Source organism: Macaca fascicularis, chromosome 3, assembly GCF_037993035.2.
Source record: "Macaca fascicularis isolate 582-1 chromosome 3, T2T-MFA8v1.1".
Lineage (NCBI taxonomy): Eukaryota > Metazoa > Chordata > Mammalia > Primates > Cercopithecidae > Macaca > Macaca fascicularis.
Window position 1 is genome coordinate 77,167,820 of NC_088377.1, and position 17,791 is coordinate 77,185,610.

The 17,791-nt window shown below is 37.0% G+C and overlaps 1 pseudogene; it reads right to left on the reverse strand.

Moving 5' to 3' along the window:
* LOC123572515 (uncharacterized) overlaps window positions 1-10,552 on the reverse strand; it is a 32,911-nt pseudogene extending 22,359 nt beyond the window's left edge.
* Window positions 10,553-17,791: the final 7,239 nt, after the last annotated feature.

The following is a 17,791-nucleotide window of genomic DNA, read 5'->3' on the forward strand; positions in this document are numbered from 1 at the left end:
GAAAAATGCACTTTTCATTCCTCAGTTTCTGAAATCACTGTATATTTTATCGAATAGATTCCATATTGTAAGTTGTCTAGTAATGTAATAGACTGGGGCAGTGATTCTTAAATTGTAGTATATATAAGAATCACCTGGATATCTTGTAAACTGTTGATTTCCAACCCTTGTCCTCAAAATTGCTTATCCCAGCAAATCTCATCAAAGGAATTTACATTGCTAATTGGCACTGAAGGTGATTCTGACACAAGTTGTATTTCGCCTTTGATTCTACATTCCCACCCCATACTCCAATGCTTTTGACAAGTTTGAAAGAGGATGTTCTTTAAAGTTGACTTTATATTCCTTAATTTCTCGACATCAATCTTAAAATGTGTTTCTGGGGCCTCATTACATTTTTTTAAAGTGTGTACCTATTCTTGTTTTAATATTTCTAGTATGAAATAACTCTATAGGGCTTTATTTGCCAACAATATCCTATTGTTTGCCAGTATAAACGTTGTAGGCAGATATAGCTCCTACACGTATTCATATATATTCTATTTATTTAACGAAGTTTTTAAAATCTAAGTATCTAATATCACATGTCTTTCACTGTGACTCCATAACTATAGGCAATCAGTCATGCAGCGCATTAGCTACTGTGTAGCCCTAATTTTCTTTCTGAGCAATTCCATTTCCTTTTCATCATCATTGCTCATTTCCCACATTTCTGACCATGATATTTTCTACACTTACTGCATCAATTATAAAAACCTGTAATTGTTAGCCTATAGCTTATTTTTGTCCAAAAATTGCATTTTAAAATTTAAAATATGAAAATATTTTCATCAGATTCCCATTAACTCAATGTTTCTTTCTTTCTTTTGTTTTTTGTTTGTTTGTGTGTTTGTTTTGTTTGTTCGTTTGCTTTTTTGATGGAGTCTCGCTCTGTCACTCAGGTTGGAATGCAGTGGTGAGATCTCAGCTCACTGCAACCTCCGCCTCCCAGGTTCAAGCGATTCTCCTGCCTCAGCCTCCTGAATAGCTGGGATTACAGGCACGGGCCATCAGGCCCAGCTAATTTTTGTATTTTTATTAGAGACAGGGTTTCATTATGTTGGTCACGCTGATCTCGAACCTCTGACCTGGTGATCCGCACTCCTCAGCCTCCCAAAGGATTGGGATTACAGGCGTGAGCCACCATGCCTGGCCGACTCAATGTTTCAAATCACTTAATCAGAAATGAGCACCCCTTGTTATTTTATTTAGCCATGGAATAGTGATTCTTGTAGCAATTCAAGGATTTATAAAACAAGCATATTGTGGTTAAATGCAATATCCCCAAAATGCCAACCCAGTCAAAAACCGCAGCTAATCATCCTATCCTGCCTATCATATCTGTATTTTACCTACAGATTTAAAATAAATGAATATCAATTCGAATAATAGAGTTCAAATAAGAAAAAATAAAACTATTACTGCATACTAAATTTCTCCCAAAAATAAATTAAAAATCAATAATCATAAATGCAAGATATTTTATGGCATTAAAAAAAAACTTATCTGGTACGTTAAAACTCTTCATCACTTAATAGTATCTTCTTTCCCCCACCCAGAGAAGCATTAGGCTTAAATGATCATTTCTAGGGCAATATTCTTTACGTGGTAGAAAAACCAAAAACAATGTTCATTTCACCAGAATGAATACAAAATAACTAAAAAATTATCTATCACATTTCTTCTACTCCTTTTTCTCTTCCTTGTCAACTCCAGAGTTGAAAGAATAGAGAGAAGGTAGGTGTTGTTTTCCTGAACCACATTAAAAAAAAAAAATTAAATACCAAGGAACCTGTGATTATTTTACATGAATAACAAATAAGAAGCAGTGTTGATGGGCATTGTATATTCAATAGTGATCGTTTTAAGAATACATGAATAAATGCTTGTAAATCTATTTGTAAAAAAATACAAAAAGACTTCTTCTAGCCATGTTTTATCTTATATCAGCTGATGGGTCATCGGCCTGCTATTCCATTTTCTCTAATTCCTTTCCCTGAAGCTGAGTTCTGAAAATGATTACAAGGGTTTGAATTGTAGTAAAGTATACTCATCTGTAATTACTATCTTTAGACTTGAAGTTTTTGTGGATGTTTCAGTTTGTGTGTCACCACAGATTGAAAACAGACAACACAAAAAGGTTTTTGAATGAAGGCATGAGAAACCTTACAGAATCTTTTTCCCAGACAAATGATCATAACCGATAAAAATTATTTTTTTAAAAAAAGAACTATTTAAAGTCTCTAGAAACTGTCTTATGGGCAAGTAGGAACGGAGAACAAGAAAACTTAAGGAATCTACCAAATCTTAGTATGAACAGGCAAAGTCAGTGGTCAGCGGCATTTGAACCATAGCTTGTTCTGTCTTCCTGCCTTGTGGCTCAGAATGACAGAAGCTTGAATCCTAGTGGCTATGGCCAAGAACGCAGGGCTCCCTTTCCCTCTACCTTTTATTCTAAAATTAAGGCATCTCTGCATGAAGAGTAGAATACCGTCATTTCTCATCCTCCACCCCTGCTTTGTTTTGCGTAAGCTCTATTCCAGACAAGAGTGGCTAAGAAGCACAAGACTTTCTTCTTCCATCCAGGCCTCATTTAGAGAGAAAAAGCCCTAACAAAGGAACAGCAGGCCAGGAACACTGAACCCCTATCAGTCTCACCCCAGATGACTTATAAGTTGTCTGTTCCATGCTGGTCAGGCAGCCCAAGAAGACTAGAAGTGATCACCAGTTGTCATTGCCCTATTCATAAAGCGAGGAAGTAACTCGAATAAGAAAAGCATCTCATGCCTACCCATGCTTTGGAGCAGGGTTCGGAGCTGCTTCTCGGAAGGAGAGGAACAACATAAGAGCAGAGAGCTCCATGGGCATCCTTGCCTCTGTTTGGAACAGACTGTGAAGAAGTTCGATCCTAAAGGTGCTTTCAAAAACAGTGGAGACTTTAGTAGTAAACAAAGAGGAAGCTGGTAGCTCCTTATTAGCAACAAGCTAAACATTGGACTAGCTAGAAGTTTATCAGAGAAAATCAGGAAAGAGAAAGATGAGGAGTCCACCTAGCATGTCAGTGAAAGCCTCAAAGACCAACCTTAAAGTCTATAAAAGGGCCCAACATCAATTATATCAGAAGTGGAACAATTTATGCTCCACCCAGGCCTTGTTAAAAGCAATAGAATCAGCTGGCAATTAGTGGAGCCTAACTTCTGGGTATGATATCAGAAGATGCTGGCAGCATAACTGAGATATCAAGGAAAGCAACTTTTTGAGTCCACTCTTTCATAGTGAAAGCCCACATGCCAAAGGCTGACCCATCTGAGGGCAAACATTAGATATTTCACACTGTGGTTGAAATATCCTTCACTAGAAGACACTTACAGGCTTTTATTATAAGCCCCAGCCTCTGCTCCACACAAGGTTATCGCACAGATAAATTTTCTATACTAGCACTCTTGTTTCTATTCTTTCTTGCTTGGGCTCACACAATCGTATTAACTCCTATTTAGCAGGTCCAATTAATATAGCTTTAAAGGCAGATTTCCATGTTTCTGTTTTATAACACTACATAGAGGAAATGTCCCCTAGTCAGACACACTAATTATCTCCACAATACATTTAGGTAAATTAAATAAAACTAGTTACACATTCGAACACCAGTTTTTCTCTAAACTTAATTTTTTTTTCTATTTTACATTTTCTTATACACCCAGTAATGCAACTCTCTGGGAGAAGAATCAATCATACCTGAATTTCATTTGTAACCTTTACTTTCAGAAACTGACTACAGCATATCTGCTATTTTAAACCATGGGGAACCTCATGGCCACTTGTAAATCAAGCTTCCCCATCTCCTTCCCTTTCATTACTTCTCTTCTCAAAGCACAGATTTCAATGAGCCAGGGTCATGCTAGTGACTCCCACATCTGACACCAACTATTCTGACACCGACCCTAACTGAGGTAGCACAATTCAATTCTGGCATGAACCACATAGAGTTAACACAGACTCAAGAAGTTAAAGGGCATAGTCTACAAGATTGTCTTCAGTTCATATCAACTGGCTGCAAATCGAGAATATTTCCACCACCCTCCTCAGGTTGGATAATTTCACTAGAACCACTCATAAGACTGATGAAAACACTACACTTAGCATTACAATTTTATTATAAAGGACTCCACTCAGAAACAGCAAAACAAAGAGATACAGAGGGTGAAGTTTCCAGGGGTCTGGTATACAGAATTTACATGCTTTCTTAGGTTGCATCATTCTCCTTGCATGTCAGTGTGTTCACCAATCAGGAAACTCAACTCCACTAAGCATTAGTGTCCAGAGTTTTTGTTGAAATTTAATTACATAGGCATGGTGAATGCAATCCATTGGTCACATAATTTAACTCAATGTACTGCCTCCCTCCCTTCCACAGAGGTTAAGGGTAAGGCTGATATTGTTGGCACAAACCTGCAAGCCTCTAATCGTATGAGTGGCCTTTCTGACATTAGTAGCCCCAATCTTTTTTTTATTATTATTTTTTATTTTTTTTATTTTTTTATTTATTTTTTATTATTATACTTTAAGTTCTAGGGTACATGTGCATAACGTGCAGGTTTGTTACATATGTATACTTGTGCCATGTTGCTGTGCTGCACCTATCAACTCGTCAGCACCCAACTACTCGTCATTTACATCAGGTATAACTCCCAATGCAATCCCTCCCCACCCCGCTCCCCATAATAGGCCCCGGTGTGTGATGTTCGCCTTCCCGAGTCCTAGTGATCTCATTGTTCAGTTCCCACCTATGAGTGAGAACATGTGGTGTTTGGTTTTCTGTTCTTGTGATAGTTTGCTAAGTAGCCCCAATCTTAAAAGCTATTTAAGGTCTTACCATGAGTCACCTCATAAGTACAATTTCACGTGTATTTCAAGGGCGCGTTGAATAATCAAGATACTTCCATCATTGGAAAGTTATAAGAGTTTTTAGAATTGTTGTGGTAAGAAAGTGAAAGAAAGGCCAGACAATTTTTAAATTATACAACAGGAACTTCAAAGTTGAAAAGTTTATATTAAAAAAAAAAAGAACTGATATGAATAACCAGAACCACCTTCTTAAAACACTGAGAAAAGTAAACAAACACACATACAGAAAGCAGAAAAGGGTAATAAAGGTTAGAGCAGAAAGTAATAAAATAAAGACTGGGAAAATAAGACAGATAATTAATGATATCAAGATTTGGTTCTTGGAACAGACCAAAATATTGACAAACCATTAGTTATATTAGTAAAGAAAAAAAAAAAAAAAACAGAGACAGGATGCAACTTAATATCAAGAGTGGAAGTAGAGGAGACATGGTTACAAATGTTGTAGAATAATAAAGAAGCTTATAAGAAAACACTAAAAACAACTTATGCCCCAAAATTTGATCACTTAGACAAAATGAACAAATTCTGAGAAAGTACCAAAACTGACTCACAAAATTATATCAAATGAGAATAGATCTATAACAAGAAACTGAATTAAAAATTTAAACATTTCTGCACATGTACCCTACAACTTAAAGTATAATAATAATAAATAAATTAAAAAAAAAAAAATTTAAACATTTCTTAAAAAAAAAAAAAAAAAAAAACAACCTCAGTCCTAGCTGGGAAAGGTGACTTACACCTGTAATCCCAGCACTTTAGGTGACCGACGAGGGTGGATTATGATGTCAAAAGATCGAGATCGTCCTGGCCAAGATGGTAAAACCCCATCTCTACTAAAACTACAAAAATTTAGATGACCGGGCATGGTGATATGCACCTGTAGTCCCACCTACTCATGAAGCTGAGACAGGAGAATCACTTGAATCTGGGAGGCAGAGGTTGCAGTGAGCCAAGATTGTACCACTGCATACCAGCCTGGGCGACAGAAACAAACAAAACCAAAAACAAACAAAAAAACCAAACAGCAAACAAACAAACAAACAAACTCGGTTCCAAATTGCTTGATGAGTTCTACAAAACATTTAAATAATAAATATAAATTCTTCACTAACTTTTACAAAAATATTAGGAGAGAGCACTTTCCAAGTAATTCTATGAGGCAAGTATTATGCTGTATCAAAACCAGAAAAAGATAGCGAAAAATAAAACTAGAGGCCAATATCTCTTACTAAACTATATGTAAAAAGTGTCAGGAAAATACTAGCAACTGAATCCAGAAACATAAAAAGATTATACACAAAGATCAAGGGCAATTTCTTCCAAGGATGCAAGAGTGCCATAATATCTTAAAGTTAATTGATGTAACACACACAACACACACTATCTCAAAGGACACAGAAAAAGTCATTTGACAACAATTCACACTTCATTTATATCAATTATATAAAATGTCCAGAACAAGCAAATCTATAGAGGCAGAATTTTTATCAGTAGTTGTCTAGAGTTGAGGGTGGGGGTGACTGTAAAAGTAGAGTGACTGCGGCCAGGCACAGTGGCTCACGCCTGTAATCTCAGCACTTTGGGAGGCCAAGGCGGACAGATCACAAGGTCAGGAGTTCGAGACCAGCCTGGCCAATATGGTGAAACCCCGTCTCCACTAAAATTACAAAAATTAGCTGGGTGTGGCGGCGGACACCCGTAGCCCCAGCTACTTGGGAGGCTGAGTCAGGAGAATCACCTGAACCTGGGAGGCAGAGGTTGCAGTGAGCCAAGATCATGCTACTGCACTCCAGCCTAGGCAACAGAGTGAGACACTGTCTCAGAAAAAAAAAGAAAAGAAAAGAAAAAAAAAATTTACAAGTAGAGTGACTGTTAATGTGGGATGGAGTTTCTTTTACAGGGAATGCTGGTAAAATGCTCTAAAATTGATGGTGGTGATGGCTGTGCAACATTGTTTATATATTAAGATGCAATGAATTGTACACTAAGCAGTTAAATTGTATGATATATTCATTATATTACCATAAAACTTTTAGAGAGAAAAACTGCAGAAGTGCAAACGTAAAGTCAAGTGGAAATGACACTCCAAGGTATATGAATAGAATAAAAGGAAAGAAAAATATACAAGTATATATAGTAATAAGACCTACTTAATGAGATGCATAGAATTATATGATCTATTTCAGTCACCATATTAAATCTGGCATAATACAAAAGACATGTAAGAAAACTAATAAATCTCTTAGATTCTCATTTGAGCAGACCCCCAAATGAGATGTTTTTTATGTCCCAATTTTAAAGGTTATTTTGCTCCGGAGGATTTAGGATCTATTTTTTTCATTAGTTTTTACAAGAAAAAATCATTTACTTAAATCAGAGCTGGCTTTATTTTAATAACCACAAATTTTATGCAGTCATGTTAATATTTGAGAAAATATACATTTAAACCTAAATATTTCACCCAGGGAAATATTATAAATTATGGTATTTTTACCTTTGGCTTTACAACGATTAAAACAAAAAAAAGACCTGAATGTTTATTGAAATAAATACTAAATATATTGTTAAGAAAAAAAAAAATCTCAGCAGAGTCCTACTTTGCGTTATAATAATGTTACAGCTACTACTTTTTCCTTTTTAATGTTCAATAAAATGAATTATCATCAGAAATCTAAGAATAATTATCTAAAACTGCACTGCTTTCTCACAATGGGTAATTCATACAAATACGAAGAAAAAATAGCTTACAATCATACACCAAAAAATTAGTATCCTCTAAACACTTTCATCTCATATACAATACATATTTTTGCTGTTGTGTACTTATTATCCTGAAAAATAAGTCTCTAGAACTTAACAAATAGAAAGTAGTCAGTAAAAAGTAACTTCATTATAATTAGATTTGCAGTAATAAAGTAGTATGGAGTTTACTAAATTTAAAGAAAGTGAACATATTATATGATGCACTGTACTAATTAGGTTTGTTTTTATTTTATATGTTTTGAATTATGCATTTACTATAATTCTGCAGGGTGAAAGCAAAACAAAATTCACCTTTTATTTTTTGAAAGAGTGAAATGAACCAATCAAGTTCAAGCCACCTAAAATTTATAAATGTTCAACTTTTGTGTCTTCTAACAAAATTAATTCAATCTATCCCTTTGTTATTTTATTGATTTATATATTGCTGCTGAACACATTTATTAGCTGCCTAGCTTGGCACTATAAATATGTGTGTGTGTGTGTGTGTGTGTGGTTGTCTGTATACACACGTTAGAGAGATATGTTTTCTATATATTGGAACAGATGCTGTGACTTAGTCTCCTCAACTAATAAATACAACAATTTTTCAATGTGCTTTGTTATGGAACAATTTTACCTGTAACATGGCGTACCTTGAATTTAATTTAAACTTCCTTACCATAGTTTTGTAAATAAGACTAAAGGAAATTTGTGCTGGAGGAATAGCAATGTTGCAATTATTGCCAATATTTCCAAATAACTAAAAGAATGAAATTGGAATGTTTCCAAAACAAAGAAATAATAAGTGCTTGAGGTAATGGAACCCCAATTAGCCTGACTTGATCATTTAACATTGCATGTTTGTATCAAAATTTTACATGTGCCCCAGAAATATATACAACTATTATAAATACATAATAATTAAAAATTGTAAATTTATTAATAAATAAAATGTTGGGAATATTAAAGAATGGACCTATAAACTCACTCTTATTACTGTGGTTCCTATTTATTCATTTATTTTTATTTATTTGTTTTTGGAGGTGGAGTTTCCTTTGTCACCCAGGCTAGAGTGCAGGCGCGCAATATTAGCCCACTGCAACTTCCACCTCCCTGGTTCAATTCATTCTCCTGTCTCAGCCTCCCGAGTAGCTGAGATTACAGGTGCCCATCGCCTCACCCGGCTAATTTTTTTGCATTTTTTTAAGTAGATTCGGGGTTTCACCATGTTGGCCTGGCTGGTCTCGAATTCCTGACCTCAGGTAATTGGCCTGCCTCAGCCTCCCAAAGCGCTGGGATTACAGGCGTGAGCCACTGCGCCCAATCCCTGTGGTTCCTATTTAAATAAAGACGCTTTTTTTCCCCTTCATTCCCCTCTTTTTGGTTGTATAAATCTAGCACATAGCATAACGTCCTGAAATTACTCACTTATCTTAGGTTTTGAAACGATTGCTTGCTCAAATGTCTTTCCTTCTAAATTGATAGCACAAACTCTGGTTTTTCACCATTAAATCCCAATTCCTTGGCAAAATGTTTGACAGATACTTCGTTTTCAATAATGTTTATTAAAAGAGTAAATTATGAATATGTTTAACACCTATGTTAGGGTTCCAGAGAGACAGAACTATATATATTTTATCTTTTATTTTATACATATTTATGCCATTATATATAATATATATGAGATTATGTATATTATATATAATATTACATAAAATATATAAGGGATTATATATACTATATACAAGAGATTATATAAAATATACATGAGATTATATATTATATATAACAGATTATATATGTGAAACTATATATTATATATAACAAATTATATGTGAAATTATATATTATATATAACCGATTATATATAATGAGATTATATATTATGTATAATATTTTACCGATTCTTAATTAGCAAGCGATCTCATTTTCTTAATTGCTTAGTTAATGGTGAACTCTGTATTTAGGTTAAATCATTGGTAGCTTGGAAAACATTTTATTGTATCTCTGACAGTTTGTCTAGTTGCTTTTTTTTAATCTTCAAAAAATGCCTATCATTTTAATAAAACAGATATGAAGTCCTGGTAAAAATTTGACTTACTCTTTATAAATCCTTATCAAATTTTGATTCAATTTTGTAAAAAACACTATAAAATTTGTTTAAGTGATGTTTGACTATTCATGACCTTCAGATATCCTGTCACTCTTCAAATAAATATTATGTGGCACAATTATCCATACTTCATAGATGGCAAAACAAAGTTCCCCAAATGGATGATGAGTTTTAAAAATCATGAAACTGGTGTCAGAACTACAACTGAAGCCCAAATTTGGAAGCCAAGGTACCAGTTATGGGCTGCCCACCTTCCCTCTGTACCACAAGCTTAAAGATGTTGTACATAAAATCACATTTATGCACATACCCAAACTGTCTCAGGCAATTCTCGTAATCCATAGGATAAGAATGTTCTTGGAGTGGACTGCTCCATCTCTCCCGTAACACTCTTTCCTCTGTGTGTGAGTTCGAGAGTGGTAGTGAAAGTCCCGCAGAGGGACAGAACCAACAAGCTATCAGGCGTGTGAGCAGGGAGTTTACTTGGGGAACTGGCTGGCGGTTCACCGCGACGCCCGGAACAGGCCGCAGAGAAGCCCCAGGACTCGGCCACGTCCCAGGCCCCCAAACCAGGGAGGCCCACAGTGTGCTCCCAGTCAGTCCTCCCAAGTCCGATAGCCCCAGGGGCCACAAGCTGAAGAACCTGGAGTCTGACTTCCAAGGGCAGCAGGAGAGGAAGCAAGCGCCCAGCACGGGAAGAGAGAGTGAGCCAGAGGATGAGGACCTTGCACACTGCTCATCCCCCATCTTCTGTTGGCCTGGTTCCAACCGCGCTGGCAGCGGATTGGCTGGTCCCCCACACTGAGGGCAAGTCTTCTTCTCCCAGTCACCCACTCAGCTGTCAATCTCCTCTGGCGACGCCCTCACAGTCACTTGAGAAAGAACTTCGCCCAGCCTTAGGCACCCTCCTCCAGCCACGCTGACTCCTAGGATTAGCCATCACAGATAGTATTTGTCTGCGTGAATATTTATTTTTTATTGAGCATCACTCTGTCGTCCAGGCTGGGGTGCAGTGGTGTGATTTTGGCTCACTGCAACCTCCGTCCCCATGGTTCAAGTGACTCTTCTGTTGCAGCCTCCCGAGTAGCTGGGATCACCAGCGTGTGCCATCACGCCCGGCTAATTTTTGCATTTTTTGGTAGAGATAGGGTTTCGCCATGTTGGCCAGGCTAGTCTCGAACTACCGACCTCAAGTGATCCGCCTGCCTCCGCCTCCCAAAGTGTTGGGATTACAGGCACCAGCCACTGCGCCCGGCCCCCCTTGAAGATTTCAACTGTGATTTACAGCACATGCTGGTTGACAAAATGGAAGCCTTTTGATTAACTTAATGTGTGTAGACAGATTATGTTTAATTTAAAAATCTTTCTTCAACCATTTGGGTTAGATTTCCCAATACCCGGGGTGTCTTTTAACATCAATGACCAAAATTTCTGAATCAAAAAAAAAAAAAAAAAAAAAAAAAAAAACATTGGTTTGAAATATCTCAAAAGTAATACTCTTTTCTGGGTTGATAAAGGATGGAATATTGTCACAGAATATTAAAATTTATGAGACATCTTGGAAATGATGGGTAAATGTGAAGAAAATACTGTAGAGAAATTTTCTGGAAAACCCAGGATTATGATTTTTTAATATATTTGGGAAGCACTGAAGTATAGTTTAAAAATCACAAAATTTGATTTTGCAATAAGCCTTCTAAAATTCATATTTTCTACTAAATATAATTCAGAAATCCATTTATACCATCCTGACTTTTGCAATGAAATAAAATTGGCTCTAGACTTTCAGCCTGTATTTTGTGTGAAGTCCATCACCTTCCCAAGATTTCTGCGAATAGACCTGACATTGCTGCGGTCTCTGCCGAATTGGAGTTTCTGCTGTCACTGAATTTATTTATTTCCGACAAGATTGCTATGAAATTAAAACTATGTTGTTTTTTGTTTGTTGGTTTGTTTGTTATGTTTTGTCTGGTCTTTGTATTGTATAAATCAATCTCATCATTTGCAGGAATTTACAGCTCTATAGATAGCAAGGACTGAACATACCGTTTCCTCTAATTTCCTAATTTAGAATGTTTTCCTTGCATCTTTGATATAGATTTCCATGACTACAATCATAATACTGCTCCATTCCTCCATCCTTTTGTGAGTATACCATTTCTTGAAATGCATCTGAAATGTAATATGTAGTGTGCAATATAAGGAAGAGAATCTAATCTACTCTGCTCACAGGTTCAGGGTCTTTTCCAACTTACCACTTCTTTAACCCCACACCTACATCCACCATTGGAAGCCCAAGGAACGTTTATACCCATAAATCTTCAAGAGTGTTACACAGCACTTTGGTATTTGTCTTCATGACATCATAATAACTCATTACCTATTAAAAAGTGACCTTTTTGTTTTTTTCTTTTTAACTATTGAATTACATACAGTTTGTTGCTGTAACAATACCCAAAACACAATGGTTTCATAAAATAAACATTTACATCTTACTCACTGGACAGCCATCTAGGGATCTCACAAATGCTAATGCTTAGAACATAGTGAAAACTTGTATAGGAGACTATAAAAATGTCTTTCGTTGGTCCCTGATTCCACCTGTTATAGCTCCTTTGGGAGCTGAGAATCACCACTGCACCCTAACTTCTTCTGAAGGGATCATTGATAGGCACACTTTCTGCAGAACTCTAAAGCTTTCTCAGCTGTTCTCTTGTTAGAGCTCCTAGATAAAAAGTTATAATGTTGTTTTAAAACCTGAACAAGCAAAGAATTTTTAGTCTAAAACTCTTGCCGTATTTAATTATAGTCAGATATCTATGTTGATTAAAACAACCAAAATTATATCAAGACATAATTACAGTTCCTGATTTTATTTCTTTGTTTTTGTTTTGTTTTGTGACACATGGTCTTGCTCTGTTGCTCAGGCTGAAGTGCAGTAGCACAATCGTGGCTTACTCTAACCTCCACCTACTGGGTTCAAGCGATCCTCCCACCCCAGCCTCTCAAGTAGCTGGGACTACAGGTGTGCACCACCATGCCGGGCTGACATTTTTTGTACTTTTTGTAGAGAAAGGATTTCACCATGTTGCCCAGGCTGGCCTGCAACTCCTAGGCTGAATTAATCTGTCTGCCTCAATCTCTCAGAATGCTGGGATAGCAGGTGTGAGCCACCATGCTAGGCCTGTTCCTTTGTTTCCTTACCATGGTGTGCTTGTTGTCTGTTTACCTCTCTTCTACTAACCCCCCACCCACCTTTGCCCTCTCAATTCAAAGGACACTTCCAAAAGTAGGCTTTTTAACACTGCAGCACCATGCATTCCAAACTCAGCTCCCTTTCATTCATACTTTGTGACCTCAGTCAATTCTGTCCTATGTACATATGTTTATTTATAATCTTGTCAAATAAGAATCCAAAAGTTTTCCCAGTATAGCATGAGTCTCCATCGATTCAAACTGGTCTACCTGTTTTCTGGTGCCTGCTGTCCTACCAAATAGGTGGTGTTACATATTTTAGGTGTTTTTGTAAATAATATGATTAATGGGACATTGTGAAAAACACAATGTAGATCTCAGAAATAAGAAAGGGTACAAGTCCAGACACCACTATAATAAAACCAAGAGTTTCCATAGTTTGGAATTTAATGATGAAGAAGGAAGGAAGGAAGGAAGGAAGTCTGAAAGAATCTAAGAATAATCAAATTTATATAATAACATACTAATAATAATGATATTTGTAATTTTGGAGCTCAACTCTGTGCCAATATTATGGTAAGCTCTTAAAATATACTTTCTCACTTCATCCTACATATTTACAGCATGTATACCATTACACTAATTTTACAGTTAGAGAATCTAAACTTCAGAATGTTGCTTGCTGAAGATCATACAATGCTAAATTTTTTATTCTTTGTTTATAATCTTTTCATTAAGCAATGTTGGGTCCCTTCAATTATCATAACAAACTCCTATGAATTTGATTTCAATTTATGGTAGGTAGAATTCTAAGATGACTCCCATGACCTTGTATTAATCACGTTTTTTCCCCTATATTTTATGATGGTTTCACATCTTGAGAGCCTTCCTGCCTATGGAGAGGTTGCTCATTCCAGTGTAATTCAAGCTAACTCCTAGGATTTTTAGAGATAAAACACAACTTGCCTTTGAACATACTTTTCATATAGATATCGAGTAGTACAGCCCATGCCTCAAATCAGCTTCCTTATCTAACTCTCACACACAATGCCAATTCTTTCCCTACCCTATATCACCCCAGGGCCAGGAGCAAACTAGAGACTACCCTTATGTTCCAGAGCCCATTAAAATTATTCCACCGGTCCCATCTTCCCTTCTTTCCCATAGAAAGCAGAATACAGACTCTGGAGCAGGCTTTCTCTTGCACGTTCTGCCTCCTGGCTGACCATGGTGCTTCGCCAGATGCCCTTGCATGATGCAGCCTGGCTACCTTCTCTTGGACAGTTTCAGTAATATTCTTTCAATGATATTGACCTGTCACCTCTGTAAATTAAAATTCCATGGGTTTTAGAAAGCCTTCTTTCTTTTACAGCCTCCTTCCCCTTGAGTGTGGGTGAAACCCGTGGCTGAGATATTGTTCCCTTGATTATATTACGTATTATGACAATGGGGGAGGTTTTCCTGGGCATGTGGGCTTTAAAGATGCCACTTTTTTCCAGCTTGTTACAAGACATTCTCTGATTAGCCTGGAAAATGACAAATATCATGTCACTCATTACTTAAGGGAGTCTAGTGGTAAGAAACTGGTGGCCTCAAAGAGCTGAAAGTTTTCTCAGCCAATAGCAGGAACACAGTGAACTTAGCCTTGCATCCCCAAGATAATGAATTCTGCCAAAAAAAAAAAAAAAAAAAAAATTCAAGACTGGTAAAAGGATCTTGAACCTCCAATAGGAACTGCAGCCCCAGTGGATACCTTTATTTCAAGCCCAGTGAGACTCTGAACAGAGAATCCAATCACCCTGAGGAGGAATTCTGTCCACCATATAGAGTGGAGCCTTGAACAACACCAGTTTAAACTGCATGGGATCACTTACACAAACATTTCTTTTCAACAAATACATTAAAATACTTTTTAGGGAATTTGTGACAATTTGTAAACAACTTGCGAATAGCATAGCTTAGAAATATCAAAAAAATTAAGAAAAAATTAGATATGTCATGAAGACAGAAAATATTTGTAGCTACTAGTCTATTTCACTATCACTACCATAAAATGCACACAAATCTGTTATAAAAATTAAAATTTATCAAAATTGCACACACAAACACAAAGCATACATGGTACCATTCAGGCCAGAGAAATGTAAACAAACATAAAGATGGAATGTTAAATAATAACTGCATAAAATTAGCTGTAGTAATTCTGTACTACTGTAATAATTTCACAGCCATCCCCTGTTGCTATTACAAGGAACCCAAGCGTTGCTAGGATCCACTTAAAACGCCCTGTGAAGATAATCGTCTCCATGTGAGCCTCTCATCCCTTCAGTAAATTGCTTATCCCAATAAAAAGCAATCTCTCATGGCTCTTGTGTATTTTTTCACTGTGTTCCATACAACATGGTACATCTTGAATAACCTATACAAAGTACCACTGTTTAAGCTGGAAGTGTTCACAAGAAGCAGAGAAAAGTTATGGCATCACAAGAAAAAGTTGAATTGCTTGGGATGTACCACAGACAAAGGTCTGCAGCTGTGATTGCCCGCCATTTTAAGATATATGAATTCAGCATAAATATCATTGTGCAAAAAGAAAAGAAAATTCATGAAGCTATAGCTGCACCTCTTTCAGCAGTCATCAAAATCTTACACTTTTTGGTAACTATTTTTTTTATCTCATATTGAAGATGCAGTTTTTATGAGGGTGCATGCTGATTATGTAAAAGGCGTAACTATAGACTGATAGGATTTATGAAAAAGTAAAGTCATTATATGACAGTTTAAAGCAAAAGGAAGGAGAAGAATCTAAAGCTGAAGAATTTAATACCGGTGTAAAAACTGTTTGATAATTTTAGCAAAAGTTTTGGCTTAAAAAATGTCAAGATAACTGGAGAAGCAGCTTCTGCCAACCAAGAGGCAGCAGAAAAGTTCCCAGATGCCATTAAGAAAATCATTAAGGAGGAAGACTATCTGCCTGAACAGGTTTTTAATGCAGACAAAAGTGCCCCATTCTTGGAAAAAAAAAAAAAGCCACAAAGGACATCAATTAGCAAGGAAGAGAAACGAGCATCATGATTTAAGGCAGGAAGGGATAGGCTAACTCTTCTGTTTTGTGCAAATGGCAGTCCAATTTATGATCAGGATTGCTCTTATCTATAAAGCTGCTAACCCCAGAGTCTTCAAAAGAAAAGATAAACACCAACTGCCAGCTTTTTGTTTGTACAACAAGAAGGCCTGGACAATGAGAACCCCTTTTCTATATTGGTTCCATCAATGGTTTGTCCCTGAAATCAGGAAGTGCCTTGCCACTAAGGGACTGCCTTTAAAGTTATTTTAATATTGGACAATGCCCCTGTTCTCCAAGAAACTCATTAGTTCAACCCCAGAGGTGTCAAAGTAGTCTACTTGCTCCCAAACACAACATCTCTAATTCAGCCTTTATATCAGGAAGTCATAAATTGGGTTCTTATGCACAGTAAGAGGAGGATTGTCAATCCTCTGTGGAGAGGACGGTCAAGGCTATAGAAGAGCGTCTTGATAGAACATCGTAGAAATCTGGAAGGATTACACCATTGAAGATGCCATTGTTGTTACAGAAAAGCCTGGAAGGATTACACTATCGAAGATGCCATTGATGTTACAGAAAAAGGTGTCAAATCCATCAAGCCAAAAGCAATACATTTCTATTGGAGAAAACTACGTTTAGATGTTATACATGACTCCACAGGATTAAAGACAGAGGCAAATCAAGGAAATCATGAAAGAGATTGTACATATGGAAAAAAATATGGGACTGGTGGTGGTGTAAATGGTTTCAAGTTATGAATCTTGGAAAAATCAGGAACTGATAGACACCACACCAGAGGGATTAACAGAAGATGACTTGATGGAGATGAGTGCATTCAAACCAGTGCCAGATAATGAAGAAGGCATAGAATAAGTAGTGCCAGAAAACAAATTGACAGTAGACAGTGTGGCAGAAGGGTTGTCCGTATCCAAGAGAGCTGCTTTTGACTTCCTTGCAACATGTATCCTTTTATTATAACTGAGCCCTGACACTAAAGCAAATGGTGAAAGAATTTGTGGAAGAAGAAAAATATAGAAACATTTTTTAGAGAAACAAAAAAGCAAAAAACGTAAGACAAAAATTACAATGTATCTGCATGGTTTTGGGGAGTCCAAAATTATACTCAGATTTTCAACTGCACAGGGGATTGGTGCCCACAACCCTCACATCGTTACATGGAGTGTGCCTGCCTCTCCTGCTTCCCCTTCCACATCTACCACCTCCTCTTCTGCTTCCACTCTAGGACAGTGGGACCAGCTCCCCCTCTCCCTCCTCCTCTTCAGTCTACTCAACACGATGACCATGAGGATGAAGACCTTTATGATGACCCACTTCCACTAAATGATTATTAAATATATTTTCTCTTTCTTATGATTTCCTGAATAACATTTCCTTTTCTCAGACCTAGTTTAATGGAAGAATAGGTAGTTTCCTTTTTTCGTTTGTTTTGCTTTGTGTTTTTTGTTTGTTTGTTTGAGACGGAGTCTCGCTCTGTTGCCCAGGCTGGAGTGCAGTGGCATACTCTCACCTCACTGCAACCTCTGCCTCCCAGGTTCAAGCAATTCTCTGCCTCAACCTCCCAAGTAACTGGGATTACAGGCATTTGCCACCACGCCCGGCTAATTTTTGTATTTTTAGTAGAGATGGGGTTTCACCATCTTGGCCAGGCTGGCCTTGAACACCTGACCTTGTGATCCACCCACCTCAGTGTCCCAAAGTGCTGA